This window comes from Lissotriton vulgaris, chromosome 11 (genome assembly GCF_964263255.1).
Source record: "Lissotriton vulgaris chromosome 11, aLisVul1.2, whole genome shotgun sequence".
In the NCBI taxonomy this organism is placed as follows: domain Eukaryota; kingdom Metazoa; phylum Chordata; class Amphibia; order Caudata; family Salamandridae; genus Lissotriton; species Lissotriton vulgaris.
In genome coordinates, this window is record NC_141699.1 from 751129095 (window position 1) to 751154355 (window position 25261).

The 25261-nt window shown below is 44.6% G+C and overlaps 1 protein-coding gene across 11 annotated transcripts in view; it reads left to right on the forward strand.

The window, feature by feature from the left end:
* The first annotated feature begins 15572 nt into the window (after window positions 1-15572).
* The window catches only part of LOC147683452 (uncharacterized), a 429669-nt gene continuing 419980 nt past the window's right edge, over window positions 15573-25261 (forward strand). For 10 of the 11 annotated variants that reach the window (XR_015300951.1, XR_015300943.1, XR_015300942.1 and 7 more), the window contains exon 1: window positions 15573-25004. The gene's annotated coding sequence lies outside the window, so the exon portion shown is untranslated. The remainder of the gene's footprint in view (window positions 25005-25261) is intronic. The other variant, XM_086943872.1, reaches the window with a different exon arrangement.

Here is a 25261-nt window from a genome sequence, read left to right on the forward strand (position 1 = left end):
TTAAGCAGCGCAACAGTCCTTCTGATGGAGGTTTAGTTCCAGATTCAAAAGTACTTCCCCAACATGGGGTCAGAGCCCCTGTACTAATACTCAGAATTGTCTTTGAGCAATGGGTGACTTTAAAGGAACCCTTAGAAGTGTGCAACAATCCCTTTCAACCAAGTCCTAGCTCCAGATGCCAGTAGGGGTAAATCAGCCCTTTGCATGAGGGCAGGACACAACCTATTCAAATGTAAAGTGTTAACAGCCTTTCCCTCTCCTAGCCTAGGAAGACTATCACTATGCAGATGTATCCCCTGTCACATCTAGCCCTTCATGTCTTGTGGCTGCCTGGAAAGTATGCACCAAGTGTAGTTGTTACCCTAGATCAGGTTTGCATTGGAGACAGGCTGCAAAGCACAAAGAGTCATAAGCACAGAGAAATGGCCACTTTCTAAAAGTGTCATTTCTAAAATGGTAATGTAAAATCCAACTACCCCAGTAAGCAAGATTTATAACCACCATTTTAAACATACCAAACATGGCAACACCACTCCTTTCTGATAAGGAATTTCAACTTAAAAGTTTATAAGGGAATTCTTAATGCTAGCCTATGATAGGAGTAGGCCTAAAAGCAGAGAGAAACAAAATAGACTGTTCGCCACTACCAGGACATGCCACACATAAAGGCACATGTCCTACCTTTTACTTACACAGCTCCCTGCTCACATGGCTACCTACCTATGTGTAATAAAAGCAGAGTTTAAAGCTTTGCAGGTAGGTTTAAATGCCATGTTAAAGTGGCAGTAAACTGTGCATGCAGGCCCTGCAGTGGCAGGCCTGAGACAGGTTTGAAAGGCTATGTCTCTGGGGGGCACAAGCAGTGCTGCAGACCCACTAGGAGCATATAATTTAAAGGCCCTGGGGATATGGTATACCACTTTACAGGGACTTACTAGTACAATCAGATATGCTAAACAGGTGTGGACCAATCCTACCACGTTTAAAGGAGAGAGCACATGCACTTTAGCACTGATTAGCAGTGGCAAAATACCCAGAGTCATAAAGCCCACAAAAAGAAGGTCGGAAAAATTGTGTTAGAATGACAAAAAGTTTGTGGATAACCCTGTAGAATGAGCCAGATCCAACAAGCTCCTAAAGATGTCAGCCTGCGCATAGCGGGGAGCATGGTAAAGAAGAATGGGGCCTGTCCAAGTCTGGGTGCAGCACGCAGTTGTAGTCGCCCACAGTACCCAATGCATTGCAGTATTGTAGGCCAGTTCAATTGAGAAGGTGTGCTAGAAGGCTCCCCGATCTACATTGGGGCATAAATGCTCCCTATGAGTAGGGGTGGCCGTCCTGGCGGCCCTCAAGGAGCACGTACTGACATTCTTTTTCTATAATTGTGTCAACATCTTTAAAAGGGACTCCAGGCCTGACCCAGATCAAGACGCCCTATGCATATGCAGAGTAGGTTGATAAGCGTGGCTCAAATCCACCCGAGTGACTTACCGCACTCACCTATAATCACCATATAGGAAGTCAGCCGGACAGTGGAGAAGAATAAACAAAAGTCTTTTATTAGGCCAAACAACACTCATATGAGAGGGCCCTGTCCGACCTCACTCCTGGGAGTGCGAACGAGAGGACTGACTCTCTGCATCACAGCAATACATTATAATGCAATACAGTAACGAGGGGTACGCCCCTTGTGGAAAATCACCGAGCCTCAGACCAGTGTACAATGCTCTCATACAGCAGGCATCTGCACCTGCAAGGGATACATTATTATCTCTACTCAAGGCCATGGAGCTAGGCTTCGGCGTCTCTGGGCATGAGAACATTACTGATAAAGAGACTTGTTAGTTTCGGCCACAGTAAGCTGAGAAACGAAAACTGCTGTCTTAGTACATTTCTGTATTCCTGCGGGAGGGGCATATGAGCGAGCAGGGCCCGCAGGCACAGAGGATTTACACAAAATGGTGGCACACAGGCTAAGCTAAAAAACTAATATGGTCACACATACATTTGAATATAAGCAATGAGTGAGAATAGAAATTCAGCATAAGTGCATATACGAACTGCATTAGTTAGTCATATGATGCTAACTCGCACATCATCATAGGGTAATTAGGGCATCGAAAAGTGAATTCTATCAGACCCTCCTTTTAGCATCATTGGCTAACTATAGCCTCATTTATTTGCAAAAGGTAGTGCCGACATCCATTCTAGGGGCAGGACTTTATTTCTTTAGTCTAGAACATCTTCTGCAATAAACATTAACCAACTTGCATCAGCAGGAATTTCAGTAATCATAGAAGTGGTATATTGACCAGGTAACTTCTTTTTAGGACGCATATTTGCAGCACACATTGAACAACATGGAGGGAGGCAATATATGCAAAGGCAGCAAGTCAGAATTACACTCACCACACCGACCAAACCCATCAATATTTTCCAACCCCAGGAAGAGAAGGCACCCCAGAGCCACCCTTGTAGGGGCCATGTCCCATTATCCTGATGTAGTTCAGTCGCCAATCTATGTAATTTCTGTACTGCCAAATTAACAGTCGGGGCGGAGTCAGGTATGTAAACACAGCAAGACGTCCCGATGACGCGACAGGCCCCACCCCTATCAGCCAGTATGACGTCAAGAACCATCCTGTTCTGGATCGTAAATAATCTCATTGCCTGAATTTCAACAGATATATTAGTCGTAATGTCGGCTTCAGTCAGAACCACCTTTTCCATTACCCTAGACAGTCGTCTAATAGCCCTGCTGTTAAATATCGGACCCCAGAAAGGAAGCAAACCCTTAGAAAAATCAGTCCATTGTTGGTACGAAGTGTCTGTCTGATCGACGTCATCTACCTGAAGTTCCCTCCTTTTTCGCTGCTCTTGTGGCTGCTCCTGAGGACTGGGAAATCGACGATGAGTTTTGTGGTAATCGGAGGGAGCCACATACACAGGGGGAATCATATAGGCCAGGTAGCACACCCCACCCCAACCCTCGGGCAACCATAAGTATCCACTATCACCGCAAACGAAATAGATACTGGGTGGGGCAATCAAAGAGGGACTAACGGGCAAACGTATTGAAGCAGTCACATTGCAGGAGCTATTACCAACTTTTATGGGACCCCTTCCCTCTATACAGAAAAATGGAGAAGGACCCACCACAGCCAAGGGTATCAGAGACTTGGAACTGTCGTTACTCTTCGGGGGGTGTCTGTAGGACAAAGTGGCATTCAACTTCAAGAAACTATCCCTCAGTCTGTCAGTATCATTTGGTGTCAGGAATCGACCCAGCTTTTTCTCACAGGTCTCTATAAAAGTTTGATCAAAACGTCCATCAGAATATATTCGTCCAAGGGAAGATGAAGGCAGAGGGCGTACTCGCATTGTCATTGTCCATCCCCTATTCTGCAGGCGGGGAGTCAGGGAATCTGGCTGCTGGAAATATTTAACAAGACCTATAAGAGTATACCACCCCACACAACTATTCACCGGAGTCAAAGGGAGAGCAAGGAATCTGTCTTTCTTGTAGGCAGCAGAAGGTAAAAGCCCGCAAACCCAACAATCTGTCAAGTTGGTAGTGGCGTGTGCATGGTGTAAAGTCTTAATAAAAACATTGTCCTTGTAATTTTTCCGCATCATTCTTTCACCATAATCAACAGTAATCATATTATGCTCTGGAACAGCGGTGGGTGTGGGTGCGAATACATGAACGGGGTAAGCTTTATCTAGGAAAAACAATATTCCAAGAGTCACTAGAAAGGCAATCAGAATGATAATTATAACCACTATCTTTCCTTTTCGGGGAAGGGCCAACCAGGGAGAATCAGGCTCAGGTCTCGGGGGAGCTGCAAAGGGCTGCTCCTCATCAGGAATGGGCCGTCCAAAAGGATACATTCTGAATAATCTTAGTATCAAAAATAAAAAATAAAAAATCACACTACTACTAAAAAAATAGTCCCAGACAATCCTCAACCGGCCAGAGGGGTTCTTCAACCCTTAAAAAGGGATCTTCTCCCTGTGTCCTTCAAAGCCTCACAGGCAGGCTTTTACCGTCCATACCTTATTCCACCGATGCTGTTCAACAACTTTGAAACAAGGGAAACACTTAATTCGGGCCCCGCACCACTCTATAGTCTCAAAGAACACAATCTTCGGCTAAACACCAGGGCTCTTATAAGTCCATCCCTACCACTAAATCTTCTTATTCAGGAAATCCACTAAGCCCTTCTTCCGATGTCTAGTCCATCATTTTCAGCACTGTTACTTGTTATTTCTTGTTCGGGGCCTCAAATTATAGCGAGTGCTCCCTGGCACTTCAGGATCCGTGAACAAAGCAGGTGTATCTGTGGCAAACGCTGGACTTTCTGATGTCTCTTCACTAGTAGCAAGGGGAGTAGTAGAGCTCACTGAATTCTCTATTCCGCTACGCTCTTCTCCAATCAGTGAAGCATCCGAGAAAGGAGCATACCTCGGTATAGACTCGTGCTCTTGATCAGCGATGCCATCCTGTACCCATTTGTCATAGGGCAACGGGGGCGGGACTCGCTTTACACATGAGGCGTGAGTCCACGCTTTCCTGCCGTCGATCCGAAGCGCCGTGCGCGTGGTGAGGAGCACCTGGCGCGGCTCTGACCACCTTGGCTCCAGGCAAGACTTCCGCTGGTATCGTCGCACCACAACCCAGTCCCCTGGGTGGATGGTGTGTCCAGGCCCCTCCGGCAACGGCTTCAGAGTGTCTGCTACCTGCTGATGAATAGAACGAAGATCTTTAGTCAAAGCATACAGATAATCTGTCAACAGAGGGTATGGCACTTCAGAGAAACATTTAGGTCTGGGCACTCCCCAGATATTGGCCGGACGGCCGAATACCACCTCATGGGGGGAGACGCCCATCTTTGCATTTACAGTGACTCTCGTTGAAAGCAAAGCTAAGGGAAGTGCGTCTGGCCAACGAAGACCTGTACTCTCACATATTTTGGCCATCTTTAGCTTGAGTGTGCCGTTAAACCGTTCCACCAGTCCTGCCGCCTGAGGATGCAAGGCTGAGTGGAACTTCTGGGAAATGTGCAAACCTTTGCATATTTGTTTCACTAATTCAGCATTAAAGGACGTACCATTATCACTCCAGATCACCCTGGGTAATCCGAAGCGGGAGAAATACTCTTTTATCAACATTTTAGCAGTAGAAATGGCTGTACAATCCTTCGCAGCGTACGCCTCCACCCACCTACTAAAAGCACATACGACTACAAGGACGTACTTCAAGTTATTGACCCTTTCCATTTCGATGTAATCCATCTGGATCACCTCGAAAGGGAAAGAGGGGGGTGCGAAATTTCCAGTTGGGACGGGAGTACCTTTTCCAGGATTATGTCTCAAACACACCATGCACTGACGAACCAAATTAGTGGCCATTTTAGAGATATTCTTATTACTCCACACCGGGTCTAACAGCTTACAGATGCCCTTGGCGCTCACATGGGCAGGCCCATGCGCCATCGTTACTACTGGAAGAACATACGCATGCGGTAGCAACCATCGTCTCTTGTCTGTCGCATCTGTCCAACATTCATCCGCATCCAGTCGTCCCTGCCCATCCTTCCATGCTCTCAATTCCTCGTCTGTCGCTTTTCCTTGTATGTTCTTGACACTCTGTACAGTGTCTGCAAACATATGAACATCTGGGACCCATCTAGCTGGCCCTGCCACAAACATCCGTGGTAATTTTTCTCTAGCAGTTTCCTTTGCTGTCTCATCAGCAAAAGCATTGCCTCTTCCCACATCATCCACTATTGTCTTGTGTGCGCTACATTTGATCACAGCCAGTCTTTTAGGTAGTGTCAGTGCCGTTAGCAGTCGTAATATCAGTGGACCATGTTGTATTCGTTGGCCATGGGAAGTCAAAAATCCCCGTTCTGCCCAAAGTCGCCCATAATTATGAGCCACGCCAAAGGCGTATTGGCTATCAGTGTAAATGTTCACATCTAGCCCCTCACTCAACTCACATGCTCTCAGTAAGGCAATAATCTCAGCAGCCTGGGCAGAATTGTAAGGTATTCTAGAAGTCTCCACCACCGTCTGTAATGTTGTTATTGCATATGCTGCTGTCGATGTACCGTCTGGTAATTTAAAACAGGATCCATCAACATACAATTCCCCATCTGGTTCCTCCAAGGGCCTGTCTGTCAGATCCACCCTCCCCTTTGTCTCTTCTTCAGTCCTGTACAGACAGTCATGTATGTCATCGTCTTTTGTATCTGTGTCTGTAGGGATAGGTAACAAGGTGGCGGGGTTCAGTGTAGCACACCTTTTAATCGTTACATGGGGTGCAAAAAGAGTCATCTCGTAACCCGTCAGACGAGCACTTGTTAAATGCTGCGTCTGTGTCCTGTTCAGCAAAATGTCCACAGCATGCGGTACCATTACTGTGAGGTCTGATCCCAGCACGAGCCCTGCCGATTGTCTTATAGAGACCGCAGCAGCCGCCGTGGCTCTCAGGCAGCTCGGCAGCGCTCTTGCCACATTATCGAGCATTGCAGAGAAGTACGCACACGGTCTCTGCTTCCCCCCAAAACACTGAGTTAAGACAGACAACGCGCAACCTTCCGCCTCGTGCACGTAAAGAACAAAAGGCTTCTGGTAATCAGGTGTTCCAAGAACTGGCGCAGAACACAAAGACGTTTTTAGTGACTCAAACGCTTCTTGACATGCAGGGGTCCAGGGTAGGGGCTCGCGCACTTCTTTGGTAGTCAGATACAATAGGGGTTTTGTTAGTAACGCATAGTTAGGTATCCACTGACGACAATACGATGTTATGCCTAAGAACGCGCGCACCTCTCGCTGCGTGTTAGGGACCTGCATGTTAGTGATCGCCTTTATGCGCTCTGGCGTCAATCTCCTCCCCACTTTCGAAAGGAGGTGACCGAGATAGGTGACCTCCGTTCGACAGTATTGAAATTTTGGAAGGGACACTTTATGTCCCCTCGCAGCCAAATGATTGAGTAATTTCACAGTAGCATCCCGACAACCCTGTTCGTCATCCGATGCTATTAGGATATCATCCACATACTGCAACATGACGTTGCCAGGTGGAAGTTCCAGCTCATCCAATTGTGCCTTCAGTGCTTGACTATAGATACTCGGACTCTCAGTGTACCCCTGAGGAATTCTTTTAAAGCGGAAGCTTCGGCCAGCCAATGAGAATCCGAAGAGATATCTGCTCTCTTCATGTACTGGTATACTGAAGAAAGCATTTTTCAAATCTAGGACAGAGAAATATTTAGCCGAAGGGGGTATCATTGTCAATATTGTTGTAATGTCCGAGACCACCGGGTACTGTGGCTCCACTACCCTATTTACATGTCGCAAATCAATCACAAATCTATAAACATCAGGAGTATTATCAGTAGCTTCAGGTGACCGTCTTTTGAGGATAGGTAAAATAGGGCTGTTGCACATATTCGAATCAGTCTCTTCCACTACACCAGACCGTATTAAATCTTGTATTATTTGTAACAGGGCCTTCTCCCCCTCCCTAGGAATCCTGTACTGTGGAACTCGGGGCAATTTCGCTCCCACCTTCACTCTTATTGTCACCGGAGCAATGTCCATTTTACCTACATCCGTATCATTGACAGCCCACAGGCTGTCGGGTATGCCTTGGAATTCAGGTGGTAACGGATCGTCTTTCGAAAAACACTGGAATGGGTGAGCAACGTTCGGGCCCAAAGTAAGGTACACGCCGTCTGGAGAACAATAGATGGTGGCGTGCAACCTTTTTAATAAATCTAGCCCCAATAAATTTTCCCCACAATTGGATGTCAATAGAAACGGTGAATCAACAGTAAAAGGGCCAATCGTCAACGTGAGAGGTTTAGAATTGGGGCTAATCACCGGAGTTCCTGCAAAACCCACGGAGATGTTATTCTTGCCAGACAGAGCCGCCCCTGGGACCCGAGAATGAGCCACTGAACTTTTCATTGCACCCGTATCCACTAGAAATTTCTGTTGAGACCCCATTAAGTCAGCTTCGACATAAGGTCCCCTCTGATCAACTTCCATAAGTACTGGTCCCATGCTCTGTCCTACGCTGTCCTAGTTGTGGGAGAACCCTGTCAAATCGTCCACAGAGTAATCATCGTTGTAGTACTGACCACCGCCCCTCTGCGACTGTTGTCTGTCTGCCCTATTGTCAAAGTAATTGCCTCCCGGTCTCCCGCCTCCTTCTGACCGCGCAGCCTGTCTCCCAAAATCACCACTACCTCGTCCTCGTCCTCGTCCGGGGCCGGCACCTGACTGGAGCAGTGGGCAATCTCGCCACCAATGCCCTTCCTGCTTACACTTGGCGCACTGATTCGGTCCCAGCCTTTCCCTACTCTCACCTCTCCCAAAGCCGCCCCCCCCGACTCGGCGCTGCACCTCTCCCCCTTCCTCTAGCCACTTGCTGTAACAAAACTCTCGTCTTCAAATCCTTAGCCTTCTTTTCCTGCTTGTCCTTACTCTCATTTTCCCTGTGTTCATAATACTGTGCCATACTGAGGATACCCGAAGGAGAGGACGTTGTCCATGTACTCTCCGACGCTTGCAATCTAGCGGATATTTCAGGCAATAAATTTGTAACAAACCTATTAACAAAAAGCCGCAATCCGCCATCTTGTGACACATCCTGTCCACTGTAATCCATAAACGTTTCCTCAAATCTCGTAAAGAAATCTGAGACCGCTTCATCCTTTTTCTGCTTACAAGCCGTCAACTTGTCCCAATCTACCTTTTTCGGGGGAATGAGGGAGTGCATATACTTTATTATGCGCCCTGGCAAAGCTAATATTTCAGCCTTCGGCTTCTCTCCTGGCTTACGCTCCTTGTCCCAATCCTGCAACTCCTGCCATGTACCTCCCAGCTCCTCCGTATGATCCGTACCTTTCACTTGCCGCCACACATCAACCGGGACCAAAAGCCCGAAAAACAATTCAACATCAGCCAACGTCATCACAGTAGAAGACGCCGCTTCCGTAAGCTCTTTGTAATAGGCAGTCGGATTCTTTCTAGAATCCGGTAGCTGGGCCTTCAATGACAACACCTCACTTCTCTTCCATGGCGTATACACCCATTGCTCCTGAAAATGTGCATCAATTCTGTTCCTGGTAACAGCCTTCGTTACCGGGTCTAGCAACTCAGGGACCTCGGGGTGAAAAATAGGATGCACCTCGCGCATTCGGTGTAGACCTGGGAAATGGGGTGTGCCGGCAGAGGGTAATTCATTCCTGTATTGCAAAAGCGCACGCAGACTGCTCATCACTTCTTTCACCCCTGTATTCGTTCTATATGCCCCAGCCTGGATATCTCGTAAAACCGCCGGAGCCACACCTCCATATCCCTGCTCCCATAGCGGTATCAATACATTGGACATGTGCCACAAAGCGTGCTGCTGCATCAAGGGCTCAAAATCTTTCATAGTGGACCAAATATCTTCAAACGAATAAATATTATTCCTGGCCCACTGACATGCCTGATTAGCCACCATACTTTTTTCATCTAAACCAACCGTAGAACGCGTAAGCAACTTCCGTACCTGCGAGAGTAATCCGCTACCTGCGCCTCGACTCGGCGTTAACATCTCCTGACTGGGGGTGGTACTAGCTGAAACAGTAGGGAGTGCTAAAGAAAATTGTGAGGGTGCAGGTGAAGTGGTCTGGAGCAAAGAAACGAGGGGTGTCGAGGGCGAGGACAGTTGGGGGGCACTTGCTGAAGGACCCGGAACGTCACTACTAGGGGCCGAAAGCGGCAAGGAGGGGTACAGGGGCTGTGGGGCATAAGGGGGAGGGGGTCGGGTATTCAAAATGTCCTCCATCTCATCTGGGTCGTCCTCTCGCACTACATAACTTTTATTTTCTTTCAACCTACAAAGTCTATCTGCGCGCTCCATACGTAGCGCATTCTCATTTCCCACCTGCTCTCTCGCCTTCTGCGCCATAGTCTGGGTGGACTTTTTATAAGCCTCTTTCTCATCTCTCAGCTTGCGCTTCCTGGCCTCTTTCTGCCACACTCGCAAAGAATCAAACATACTCTGACGGCTACGCCTAGCAAACAGTTTGTCTTGCAAATAATCCAACTTAGCTTCATCAAAGGAACCCGTCAAAGGCCATTGTAAATCCACATTATCAGCAGTGTACCGATGCCACAAAGTACCAAACAAAATCGGGACCAGTCCATGTTTGACATACATATCGAAACTCGGTGTCCCTTCAGGGGGTGCAGGTTGGCTCTCGGCCAGTCTAGTATCTGAGGGTCGACAACAGCATCCAAAACATCGTAACTTGCTAAAACACGGCATCTTTACTTCGATGTAAAAGTAGCACTTCTTCACAAACTACGTTACCTTGAATCGCAAAACTCGAGCTCGTTCACACACACATCTAGACATACATCGGAAAAACCCACGCATACACAAATACAATATCTCCAAACACGTGTTACCAAATGGGACAAGGCCCGTCGACCAAGTCCTGGGGAACCTGGACTCTACCGCAGACCGAACAGTACGCTAACTGTTCTGAGGACGGGGAACAGATCCGCCACCCGTGCGGCACTATGGATCACTGCGCACTTTACCGCGGGAAACCCAGATCTCACCTCCACTGAACCACCACACTAGGAGTTCAGGGTAAGTACCGGAGTCTACCCACAATGAGCCACGCCTTCACCACAGTACCATTCGGTCGGATCGCTACAAACAATTACCTCTAAATGCATCCCCAACCTCGTCAATTCTGTCAGAGCACCAACTCGTACTCTGAGTTCCCCGGAGCACACTAGCCCCAGGAGCACACCGGCTCCTCAAACCATTGGAGACACTCTAGTCTCCCGGAACACTCCCGTTCCTGCAACAATCACAGGTGGACCACTCACCTTCCGTAGGCGGCACCGACCTCTACCGTTCTCCACCTCCGGCTGCCAAGACCAACACGGTCAGCTTCAAGTTCCGCCTTCTGGACCCCGGCGTAAGATCCGAACCGAGACCTCTCCCGATCAGCAGGGTGGGGCAGCGCTGCGAGAACCAAGCTCGGCATCAGATGGGTACCCGGGCCCACCGTGCCGACCAGCGGGTCCCCGGTCTTCTGCTACCCACTTACGGGTGAGAAAGATCCTTATCGCGAGGTCCCTATTCGGGCGCCATCTGATAAGCGTGGCTCAAATCCACCCGAGTGACTTACCGCACTCACCTATAATCACCATATAGGAAGTCAGCCGGACAGTGGAGAAGAATAAACAAAAGTCTTTTATTAGGCCAAACAACACTCATATGAGAGGGCCCTGTCCGACCTCACTCCTGGGAGTGCGAACGAGAGGACTGACTCTCTGCATCACAGCAATACATTATAATGCAATACAGTAACGAGGGGTACGCCCCTTGTGGAAAATCACCGAGCCTCAGACCAGTGTACAATGCTCTCATACAGCAGGCATCTGCACCTGCAAGGGATACATTATTATCTCTACTCAAGGCCATGGAGCTAGGCTTCGGCGTCTCTGGGCATGAGAACATTACTGATAAAGAGACTTGTTAGTTTCGGCCACAGTAAGCTGAGAAACGAAAACTGCTGTCTTAGTACATTTCTGTATTCCTGCGGGAGGGGCATATGAGCGAGCAGGGCCCGCAGGCACAGAGGATTTACACAAAATGGTGGCACACAGGCTAAGCTAAAAAACTAATATGGTCACACATACATTTGAATATAAGCAATGAGTGAGAATAGAAATTCAGCATAAGTGCATATACGAACTGCATTAGTTAGTCATATGATGCTAACTCGCACATCATCATAGGGTAATTAGGGCATCGAAAAGTGAATTCTATCAAGGTAGTGGCATGAATGATGCCCCTCCAACGCTTACACAGTAGTCCTAGTTCCTCCCTTATAGTGTGGGATTCTTGTAAAAAGTCTATCTGTGCCTGTTGTTTTTTAACGTATGAATAGACTGCATAGTGCTTCCAAGCTGTAGGCATGCCGTGCACGTTTAAAGTAAGAAGACGGATATCAGATATGGGAGCCATTGTATACATTGGGAGCAGTGTGCAGCGCGGGTCACTGCCCAGGGTAACCCTTACCTCACTGGACCACCCAGCCCGTAACTCATGAAATATGCCAAGCCTGTCTGCCATAGCTAGTCATGGGTGAAGGGGGCAAGGGGGCAAGGGGTAGATGTAACATTGCCAACTAAGGGTGAAACAACATATAGAGCCTACAACAACCAGCAGTACGCCCAAAGAAAGCACTAGTGTATCATGGGGATGCGACCAGGGGAGGGTCTGAAAGTCCTGGCGAGATTCATCAGAGGGAAGGGTGTTGTCCTCCGATGTGAAGATGTGTGGGCCTTTCTCAGCGTCAGTAGCCCCACCTCTTGCTCCCAGATAGCCGCAACCTGCATGGCTCATCTACGGTCTTGAAAAATCTGCTCCAGATGTCAAGATTTATTCGGGGATGAGCGAGAGGCGGTCCCTGCTCTTGACATACCCCATCGCCAACTGTGTGGTCTAGGTGGACCAAGTGCAGGCCCAGTCTGTTCCAGTGCTGAATCTCCAAGGTGATAGTCAGCCCAGTCCCAGGCGTCCTTAGGTCTATGAAAAATATGGAGGTTCCATTTGACAGAACCTTAAGGTGGGCTGAGAAAAAGCAATGATTATTGTAGCCCCATCTTGCAGGGATGATGTTTAATCTGCAGGAAGGAGGAGCGTTGACACTGGATCGCACAGGTGTCATCTGGAAATAACATGACAACTTTGTCCTCTACCTGGAGTGGGCCAGCTTGTCTGGCTGACTTGGTCTCTCCCCATAATTATGTCTAGTAGGGAGGGACCACCCTACTCATGAGACAAAATTGCTAAATTATTAGTAGACCCACTCTTTTCTGCCCCGTTGTCACTACACAGACTACTAAATCATCTTTAAGTATTCTAGACACACTTGAGAAAAGCTGAAAGAAACATGTTTGCACATCTTTACATGCTTGGAAATTATCTTACTATTTTAAAAGCAGGAGTAAATTATTTGGCCGTGCAGGCTTTTAGCGCTCCCGTATTTTTATTGGCAATCCCATATTCCAGGTTTGAGCCACATTGCTATAAAATGGTCAAGTCACTGAATAGCTGTGGGCACTGCCGTCTGCCGCATCATTAAAGAAAAGCAAACATGAGCATGAGGAGATCATTGACTTTGAAGAAAAGATCTTGTAATCATACACAATATATGAAGCAAAAGTATTACTTGACAAACTCTAAAAGTCGATAACAGGCTTTGGTCCTTGGTTAAACCTTTGCGGATGGGATACGCTGTCACCAACATGAATTAGCACTTGTAATATTGCGAATGAGATATTAGCCATGTGTGAGACTGAGTATTCCATCCACCACACTCTAAATAAGGTCATTGAACATTATTCAGAAGAACCTTCATAACTCCACTAAAGAGCGCACTTAACCTAAGTTTTTGGTTTACTTTTATAGTCACCATTATAGACCAACCCAACGTCCCTCAGGCAGATACTAAAAACAGAACTAACCCTTCTGATGATGTCAACCTTGCGTCCTCAAGTGAACCAGTCTTTTTTTCGCTGTGGTCAAAGGAGTGAACTTTGGACATACGCTGATTTTAGGATTCACCTGAATAATGGTAGACCCACAGGAAATGTTACCAGCAGTTTCCACTTTACTAATAACCAATCACAATAGTGAGACAATAACGAGGCAATACTTATTTTTATCCTATCAAAACCTGTACTGTTATCTGCAAAAGTATCACTTTTGTTTCCACAAGAACAAACATTTTCAATCTTCATTTAGAAGTACTACAACTACTCATAAAAATCTCAGAGCTTTCTATTTGCTAATAGTCCTTGTAATAGCCATAAACATTTCATAGTCCTAGGACCACCCAGCTTTAACCCCCCTCCTCACCCCTATAGCTCCTCGATGCTAGTGGAGATCTTGGTGTTTAACCCCTTCGCTGCGGGGGACATTCCACCGCTGTGCTGGGGGGGAGGGGGGCGCAAACAGCGCTCACATGCTCATGACGAGCTGAGCTCGTCATTAGGCACGGCGCTCCTGTGCTCATGACAAGCTCAGCCCGTCACAGCCACACCTGTTCCCGTGGAACGCTCAGCCCAGCAGGGGAATTATCCCCGCATGCGAGCGTTCCACGGCTCATGACAAGCTGAGCTCGTCATGAGCACCAGACGCCGTGGCTCATGACGAGCTCAGCTCGTCATGAGCATTCAAGGGGTTAAAAGGCTGGTACTAAAATAAATGTGTGTTTAAAGAATACACCAGAATTTGTTACACTATTAGTAATGAAGAAAGAATAGTACTTAATGATCTAAAAGAAACGTTGTCATCACCATCAAACCAGTGGATAAAGGAGCTAGCTCTGTGCTCATTGACACAAATAATTATAAACAACATTGTTTCCATGAATTGACCAACAAAGATCACTAGCCCATCCCCAGATTATAATTGACAAAGGAGGTGTTACTGCTCACAGCTAAAGCAGATAAATGAGCGTTCCTGGGCCGGATGGAATTTCTGTTTCTCACCAAGCACTACATCACGTACTCCTGTAGTATGTGTGCTCCCCAGACTACATAAATAACTGATCTTCCTGCAGACACATCATCTCTGGTTATGGCTATGTATACCACTTATGTCTACTTAACAATAGACAAATACATAAATCTACTCATAAAAGATTTTGACACTAAGACGCAAAGTTATGTAAGAGACAGTAGCAACGTAGTTAGTCCAATAGAAGACTTTGATTTTGATTACCGATACGATATCCTGGTCTGCACAAATATACCGCAAGAGGTAGAGGGTTTTGTACTTGAAAAGGCTCTTCATGAACAATAGTCTCTGTTTCTGATTTCTTTAGTTCAAGACACTATTTTAAATTTGATGGTAGTGGCGGCTTGCATCTACAGGGAGAGCAGGGTCAGGCGTGCGCAAAAAAAATATATAAAAAAATACACTTACCTGAAGAGCAACACGATGTCCTCCGCACCGGACGTCTTCTTTCTTCGACTGCAGCCCGGCCACCAGGAAACTCCCTTGACCAATCCTGGCCTGCTCTCATGAAGCATGAGAGCAGCATCCTGATTGGAGGGAGCGGCCTCACTTGACGCTCCACAGCGCAAGGAGGCCTGTACTTGCTCTAAGTTAGAGATGTTTAAGTGCACATGTGTGGCGTGCGGTAGCAAGACGGACGGCCAATAACACATGCACACTTTAAACAGTGCTTAACAGCCCACCCTCCTCCCTGCTGATGTCACTCAACAGGCCTCACCTGGCCTGACGCTCTGTTCGGATGGGGGATGAAAAATAAAATGGTAATGAATTACCATTTTATTTTTTATCTTTGGGGCTTCGGGGGGTATTGCAATGTGGCAACACCCCTCCGCTCCAACAAAGGAGTCGGCCCTGTTTGATGGCCACTTTTATCCACAAATTAAAGGGACTTCTGTATGTTCTTGTTCACCCTAAATTTGTCCATACTTTATGTGGACCATGTTAAACACACTGTTATGAAGGAAATTGAGGCCTTAACATAGGTACTGTCTCAGAGGCACAAATCGTTTGTGTCACAGAGACAAGCAGGCCCTTTGACCTAGATTAGCCCTCATTTCACAATAACGAGCAACAGAGATGCTGTCCCCTTATCTGATCACTGTGTGCTCTGTGCACAGAAGACGGTCCATCCTAAATACGTAATCTCCATGTCCAACAGTGACTAACCTACGTCACAACAAATTCTTGGAAATAGACCAAGAACACATCTTCCTCTGACCAACATTACGTCAATCCAAGACACATTGCCAGTATAAGTATACCTCCCTTTGCCCAAGGAAACTAGAGAAGACAGAGACTTCCAGGCCGACACTCTGCCCGAGGCGCTGCAAATTGCGTCATGCCACAGCTCCAGCTGGCAGAGGTCCATCACCCATCTGTGGGTGTCCAGCTCAAGATCAGGATGAAGTCCCACTAAGGTAAAGGGGTTAGACTAACTCCTAGGGGGATTCTTGGCTCTCTAAATACCTACACACATGCTAGGTACACTTAGGTACATCTAGTTAGGCATCATAGGAGTATAGGCTTTATCTTAATGCATTCTGTATTTCATGTATTTGTTCATTACTATTGCAAAATGGTATAACTATTCAAAGCCTTTTTATTTAACTGCACTGCTGGCCATAATTCTCTGCTACTGTCCAACAGTTGTCGCAGCACATATAACTAGTACTAGAAGAACAACTGTGCAATAACTGTTATTGTAAACACACCCGACTGTTTCTTCTATGTACTTCTCTGAGATGAGTGACTGAATGAAAAGTAGTATATTGTTTCCATGATCCTGAGGGATGTGGGTTTTATGTTATGTGGTTGCCAGAAGCTATTCCCTTCTTGTCTTCAAGAAGTTTGTAGTGGCCTCTGAGCTAGCTGGTACACAGTAATTAAGTTTAATATACATAATAGGGGCATACAGACCTCAGTCCTATGCCAAGCCTATCGTGTATGTTATTCCAATGTGCAGAACCTATAAGGGATATAGGAACTACACTACATGGCGCCCAACCGTGATTGCGGCACTTATTTAACAGTAGAATCTGAGTATTTCAGTCATGCTTATTCTCAGAGACCCCTACTCACAAAATGCCAGAGACGTCTGGAGTGGGTAGGCACAAAATTCCACCACAGCTGAGTAGGCAAACTTCCTATGTATTGGCTGTTGGTTAAACAAGCTTGAAGGAAAAAGTTCCTGAACAACTGTGCCTTTTTAAAACCTTATCTGAAAACCCTTTTTTAGGACATTTTGTTTTCACAACACAATGTCTGCCGAGGCAGCTGCTTCTGTCACTGGGACACAGGTCTCAAACGACGAAAGAGTAAGCAAATGCAAAACATTTTGCACCCAAAGTCAGGAATACACTCACACAAAAACACCTCAGACATGGTTCAACAGACCGAGGAGGTAAAGTGATTATTATAGAGGCACACGAAGATTATCAAACAGATGTGTTGTATTCTTGGGTTACATTCCCAGCAGTAAATGCAACAACTCAGACTTTTTATTCTTTCATACATGAAAAAGTCCCAGCGGTCTACACTCCTTTTGAGGAGATTAAGATTCCGCTCACTAACCAGGACTACAATTTCTGGTTTAATTGCGCCCTACAACAAATAAATAAAACAAGGCTCGGTCCACTAACTAGACCAGGGGTTACATGGCCGACATTAATCGGCTACACACCACATACTGACATTGATAAAATGCCACAAGATGCACTGCTCTTACAACACAAAGAGTTGGTAAAACCATTAGAGCCATGACGCAACTCGTCATGAGGACACTTGGTGTCCAGCCCACAGTAGCTACAAATAATACAGCTCATACACAGAGCACCGCTACTAAAATCACTCCACAAAACTTACACACAGTAATGGGTAAACTGCCCATGAAATCTGAACAGATTCCTTTCTGGGTAGCTCAGAAAACCACCCAGTTAGAAGCAGTATTTCTAAATACCACACCATTTGAAAGCATATAATGCTAACACTCTGCTTGTCCATGGGGATCACACCACAGTTAGAGGACTGCACCAATTGGGGTACAGTCTTGGCTGCCATATATACCAGAACTCATGGTATTCCTTCCTTAGCAGTAATTCCAGATGTGTTACGACAGATACAGAACAAGTATGGAGCTGAACCAGCTCTGAGCTTAGGTATGAAATTACTGGGTATTTATGACCAGGTATCAACAATAATACTAGCTACCATTAAAGGGGAATCAGCTTCAGTGGCGATCCGCCAATACCTAAGAGAGGTCAGTCTTATAGACCAACCACAAGACCTTCACAAAAAAATTAAAACGGCATGTGCAGAACTGGGAAGGGACAGTTTGGGTGGAAAAGCTTTTAAAAACCATAGCTAATGGGCAGTCCTGAGAAGGACACTTCTAAGCAGACACCTACTTCTTCTAAAAAAGAAGTGGGAAAATAATTTTAAAAAAAAGAAATTTTCAGAAAAGATTCTCAGTCCCAAGGTAGGTCTCCTCAACAGGAGCCTTCTGCAAAGAGGTATAACCTTTGGAATAAGGATAATATTAGGAAAACTGCAGTGCTTAATTTGTAAAAAAAAAAAAAAAAATGTCTTCCGGGGCTCTCGACAGGAGGACACTAGAGCTTGCCCCTGGCAGCACTGCCAATGACAGCACAAAAACACTACTAATCATCACACTCTTAAACGTGTGACAATTCATACTATTACAGGCCCCCAAAGCTATAAGAATGGCTTTGGAGGCAAATACTACTAATTTAAATTTAAATAATGAACAGAAGTTGTTGTGCTTGTACCTAAATTGGCAGACATCACTACCATGTGGCAGACAGTCATAAGCCCCGGCACAAATTAAGCACTGGAAACCTGACAGGTATCAGGATACTGATACACATTCCTCTCAACAAACAACACAGGGAGAGAAGGAAAGTCAGCACACAATGAAGAGCGCAAGCAGTCCAGGGACAAGCACGCTCAGGACTCTTCTGAAACAGAAGACAAGCCACACCTCAATTAAAAAAAAAAAAAGTCTCAAAGTTAGACTTGCACAGAATCCTAAGGACTCAACTTCTGAACGGGGATTGGGCTCAGACAATGCTAAGGCAAAGCGGCAGAAGTAACAGTAGCTCACCAGAACCTGAAGGAATTTCTGGACAGCAAAATTGAATGATTACATCACCTTAGAAACACCAGACAAAAGGGTGAGCGTCCCACACAAGTTATATGAAATAACACTCCGCATGGAGGAGGACAAACACAGAAAAGTAAAAGGTCTCTTTGCGAAGACCCTATAGTCTGGTTTTGATATACTGTTAGCAGAATAAGATTAGCCACCAGCATTCGTCAGGGAGCACCCAAAGGGAGAAAGTATATTTGTTCCTGAATTTTTCAACCATGTTTCTGTTCACCTTATACATACATATGCACAGGAGTGGGCAGTAGCCCAAGCTCCAGCAGTGTATAAAAGTCACAATGGCTGGGATGAGGACTCAACCCACCATGTGATCCTGTTAATAGTTTGACCACATGCTCAAAGACAATATCCTATTAAGCAAGAAGCTAAAATACAGGTCAGTTAGATCATAGATGAACTTGAATCCAAGGGGATCGTTTGAAAATGCACTTCACAATGAACAATCCCTTGCATCACTTATCAAAACCTGATAATACATTTAGTCTGGTTTTCATTTACAGACACTTGAACACTTGCACAAAGACACATGCTGTCCAACATGCAGATAGTGCCGCATTAATGAATAACATTATGCGGGAGAAAATACAAATCAACATTTGTTATCTCAAATGGATGTTTCTGTCAAACTTTAGCACCTGAAAACAGGTACCTAACAGCATTTAGTATATTTGAGTCCCAGAGACAATGTTGTGTCATCTCCCCCTTGGGTATAAGAACAGCTCAGGGGTATTTTCTGAAAGAATTACTGAATTGCTAAAGCACTTTGATGAAGAAGTGTTGTCCTATATTCTGTGATATTTATCTAAACGGACAACCTTATGGGGAAACACTTGACCAGGGTAAGCACCATTATTATGGGATTGCCCTCTGGGGGCTACAAATTTAATTTTGAGAAAATCAGAAATTGCCCACCTCAGTGTCCTATTTTTGGGATAAGAGTTTTCAAGTGAAGGCAAAAGCCTGGCAGCTATTTTTTTAAAAAAATGTGCGCTGCTCCAGCCTCCAAATACATTAAACAACTTCCAATCAGTTCTGGGATTCCAAGATTTTGACAGAACATACATTTTTGATTTCACAAAGAGAGTAAAACCTTTCTACGACATTTTTCAAACATGACTTTTCAGTCAAACACTGGACATAAGAACACATCAATATTCTTTGTTCACACCAGGAAGATATTATTGCTTCCAAATACATACACAGACATGTAAACTAGCACCACTTGGTACTCAGTATCATTTTGGGTCAATTTGGGTACATTTATTTTAACTTTTAATAAAGGTGAAACTGTTCCATTCACATACGATTCTCATCTGTACACAAACACTGAAATGAGGTTTTAATTCAGCAGAAAAATAAATAAATTCTGACAACCATTCAGGCTGTAGCAAAAGAAAGAGCACTGGCTAAGGGGAAGAGGCATGATTGTTGTCACCCCAGTACATGGGCTAGCATTCCTAATGCCAAAGCCTTACATCCAGAATGGATACAAAGAGCTATCTCTTTTGCTGCATCAGACTTTGAATACAGACTTGATTCAAGTTCAAAAACACAGCCATTCCTGCAATATGAAAAAGAATACAATCTACCATATGAAATCTTGCCTCTAGATCAGTATGAATTTTAAAAATCTACACTGATGGGTCTGCCCCACCAGCCGCTTTTGTTAAAGATCAGATGCTGGATGGCAAGTTCCGTCGTCATTGCACCAAAAAACTACCTTTAGGTAATAGCACGGCTTGGTTGGTAGCTATAAAAGCCCTGAAACTTGCACTTGTAAACACGGATCGAGAATTCCCAACACTCATTGTGTTTGATTCTTTTTACTGTGTGCAATGATATAATAAAATTTTACACCATTGGGAAAAAATGGGTTTAAAGATGAAACAAGGTGGCATAATTAAAATACAAAAATTATGGGAACAGGTAGTGGAGTTGAGAAACGACCTACCAAAAACTCACGTGATTAACATACTGAGTCATCAACGTGATGGTGTGCACGTTGAAGGGAATTCATCAGCTGTTGAAGCCACATGGGGGGCTGTTCACACAGCTGCCATAGCTGCGCACACTCGTCCAACAACGAGAATAGACGGTTAGAATATGGTGGCTGTAATTGCTTCACGCAAAAGCACCAAAGCAGTGCCTAAAATTTCCACTCAAATACTCCTACAAGTTAGATGCAAACAACATTCCATATGCTCAGATTCCTGGAGTGGGGGATAGAGTATTTTCAAAATATGGATAGTAGGCAGGAGTTAATCATTTAAAGCACACAAGGGTGTGGGCTCCGCGCATTCAAAGGTAATAGCTACTATTTCTTCATTGCAACAGTGCTATTGGTGGCCTCGGATCAGAAGACAGACTATTGGCTTTGTCTTGAACTGCAACATCAGTAAACAAATGCCAGGCTACACCATCACAAGACCCGCGCAGGTCCCATTGCTAGACAGCCTCAGACTGTCCACTTGATCGTGTCGTGTAAAGGACCACTGCAGCCCCTCACATTTTGAGGTGGCTTAAAAATATATCTTAGTGGCAGTGGGTCCTTGCTCAAGTTTCCTATAAGTATGGCCTCAATACTTGGCTGACGCTCAAAACTGTTATAGAAAGATTTGCGAGTCCACAACAGGAGATACGCAATCAACGTTACACCCTGACTGTGGCCCCACACTTGGCTCTCGAGCCTACTGAGAGGCCATGGAAGGGATGGAGATAGTATTGCGGTACTCCTCTCCAACGCCATCATGAGGGAATTAAGGTAGAAGAGAGGAAGGACTGGGGCATAGAGCAATCCTTAACAGCTAGGGTATTAGGCGGGGTATTAGTGGGGTCAAACACCTATATGGATTCAGGGGGAAATACACACTCAGCCAAGAAGCTCTCTAGGAGGTGTCACCTCATTTACAAATATGGGAACCTGATCGTACATGTGAAGGCACAGTGGCGGATGAAAACCATTCTGTATCTATGATCGTTTGGCTGTTTTACAGGAACTAAAGGAAACAAAGAAACACAAAGATTCTGTCAAAGTGAAACAGGCCGCCACTGGGAAGTCGAGGTAATCACGGCAAGTCCTGTCTGAATCCAAAAGTCATGGATCTGGGCAGAGAGAGAAAAAGATCGCGGACACAAAGGCATTTGGGCCCTCATACAGAAATACATGTGCCACTCCTTAAAGTGAAAGGAACAAGAACTGAACTTTTGCCGCATCCTGCCGTGATAAAAACACCAGATTAATTTCAAATGAAAGAATCAACCAAAACCTATGTAGCCAATACTGAACAGTAGGCCTCGTGAATTCCACAATAGTAGACGTCCCTCTCACTACTATTACAGAAATTCAAACTGAAAAGCTCATCAGGTTTGAGCAATCAAATCCATGGAGTGGGGGACTATGCAACAATGCAATGGAACCAGTTCTCCTTGAACCAACCTTTCAAATTAAAAATAAAAATCAAGACTACACTCAAGTTGCAATTTGGCCAAAAACAAATGTGTACACCGTTGTTTTTTCAACAAAAGCATGTATTAATAAAAGCTTCTACGTTTTCTCAACAAAAACATCAAATAAAAAAGGCTTCAATGTTTTTCAACAGAAGCATCAATTAATAAAAGCTTCAACATTTTTCAACAAAAACATCAAATAATAAATGCTTCAACGTTTTTCAACAAAAACATCAAATAATAAATGTTTTAACGTTTTTCAACAACATCATCAAATAATAAAAGCTTCAAAGTTTTTCAACAAAAACAGCAGAAATAACTTTAACTAAATACGATGCAATTTCAACAATTGAACTTACAGCTACAGGCTATTTCATTAACTGTGATACGTTTTCCATGGCTCCACGTGAACAGGAAGCGACAGCCAGCCCAAAAACAAACAACAAACATACAAGTACGGACTTTTGAACCTTTTCCTTTCCAAAAGATACAGACCTGGCTTCACCATGAGTAGAACTATGTGGTATTTCTGGGTTCATCTTTTTCTGTTCTGGCTTTGCTTAGAGTTAGCTTTTAGTATGACTCTTAGTGGACACTTTCTACAATACAGGATCAACATAAAACTGAAGCCACGTCTATTTTCAATTCAAATGCAAAAGAGACTTATAAATGTATTCGACCTGAACAAACCTTTATTTTCTAAATGATGTACTTAATCATCCAGTTTTTAATTCTGATGAATGTATTTTGAACTTTCATTCATTTTCATTTATTTTCATCTTGCATTCAGTGATGTAATTACCTTCAGTACATTTTTCTGAAAATTGGGTTACTGATACAGTGTATAATATGCTGTCTGTTTTAAGAATAATTGCTACATTTTCAGATCATGAAATGTTAGAGATTTATTCATATTGCAACGCTTTATACCTGTTACCTTCATTAAGGTTATCAACTCCTACAGAATTAAAATGCATCTAGAAATGTGGTTGTTTAAACACCAGTAGGAACGTTGCCAAACACCACCATACATACATCAGCAGGGGCAACATTAGATGCTATTTACAACACAACAGGACAGACCCAGTTAGGAAAATATGGTAGCTTGGCCTTTTGACACAAACACCTGTCACAGAAATGATTCCTGAACGTCACCAAGGGACTCAGTATACATAGGCCAGACCTACGTTATGTACAGATAACATCCAGAGGTAGTGAAATCCTACAGTGTAGGGAAGCTGTGCCTTTTTTAAAAAAAAGCCCCAACACTGACAGTAGTAAAAACGAACGTTTCCTTTATAAAATTCAATGCTTAAGGCAATCTGAAAACCATGCTTGTGCAGCATCTTTTAATTTTTCATTTTACATCAGCTAAAGAAATATTTTTTTCCTTTTTTCAAAATGGCACTCTTAATTACAGACTGCCCCTTTTTCCTTTCTGATAAATTTGGTCTTTCACATACAAGCAGTGTGATACACCTTGGGAATACCTCGAACAGGAACTATGCCTCTCATGGTTTCTAATTTAAAAGACCAGTCTGACAAGACTGCAACTTACCTGTTCTTGCAATAGAGAATGTGCATCTGTCTGACACTTCCAAAGGAAAACGCCAGTGGCAATTACCACCATGCAGGGTCTGCTGAAGTCCCATGCTTGGCTGCGTCCCAAGCGTATTCCCATCAAACCAAAGCATTCCTTGCAAATCCAGTGGGTGCGTTGTGCTTCATTTAGCAACACCAAGGTATGGATTGAGACCTCATCGGCGAATATGGCTGAAGGTGAGGTACGAGTAAATCCAGGCAAACAGGTACAATCTTCAGCACCGGCTGCCTCAGAACAAGCAACTGGCAGCACTGTCTTTCTGTGCTTCCACAACGACTATGCGAAGTATTAAAAAGGTCTATTCACTGCAGCAAATGGCTACGAGAAATGTTGTGACTACCAGCACTTTTTATCTCTAGTTCTTCAAAACATGTCCTGAAACACATTTTTTCTGTTATTGTTTCAACTTTCACCTGGTCTTCTGAAAAAAGCATGAAAGAGTTTTCAATTTTATAAACAGAAACTTTTATAAGTTACTACTTACTCTACAGAGTATATATATATATATTTTTTTAATGACACTATAGATTTTTCCTGTCTCCACAGAGTCTATAGTAATTTTACATATTTTAACAGCTGCTATTTTTTTCAGCTCATAAAACTCTCATGCAACTACCTGCCAATTATATGCAAATGCCTATTTTAGTCACGTAGTTTGCTTTTAATGGGTTATTAACTCTTGTCCATAGATTGGAGTGGGTGTTATGAAGGAAATTGAGGCCTTAACATAGGTACTGTCTCAGAGGCACAAATCCTTTGTGTCACAGAGACAAGCAGGCCCTTTGACCTAGATTAGCCCTCATTTCACAATAACGAGCAACAGAGATGCTGTCCCCTTATCTGATCACTGTGTGCTCTGTGCGGTCCATCCTAAATACATAATCTCCATGTCCAAATGTGACTAACCTACGTCACAACAAATTCTTGGAAATAGACCAAGAACACATCTTCCTCTGACCAACATTACGTCAATTCAAGACACCTTTCCAGTATAAGTATACCTCCCTTTGCCCAAGCAAACCAGAGGAAACAGAGACTTCCAGGCCGACACTCTGCCCGAGGCACTGCAAATTGCGTCATGCCACAGCTCCAGCTGGCAGAGGTCCATCACCCATCTGTGGGTGTCCAGCTCAAGATCAGGATGAAGTCCCACTAAGGTAAAGGGGTTAGACTAACTCCTAGGGGGATTCTTGGCTCTCTAAAGACCTACACACATGCTAGGTACACTTAGGTACATCTAGTTAGGCATCATAGGAGTATAGGCTTTATCTTAATGCATTCTGTATTTCATGTATTTGTTCATTACTATTGCAAAATGGTATAACTATACAAAGCCTTATTATTTAACTGCACTGCTGGCCATAATTCTCTGCTACTGTCCAACAGTTGTCGCAGCACATATAACCAGTACTAG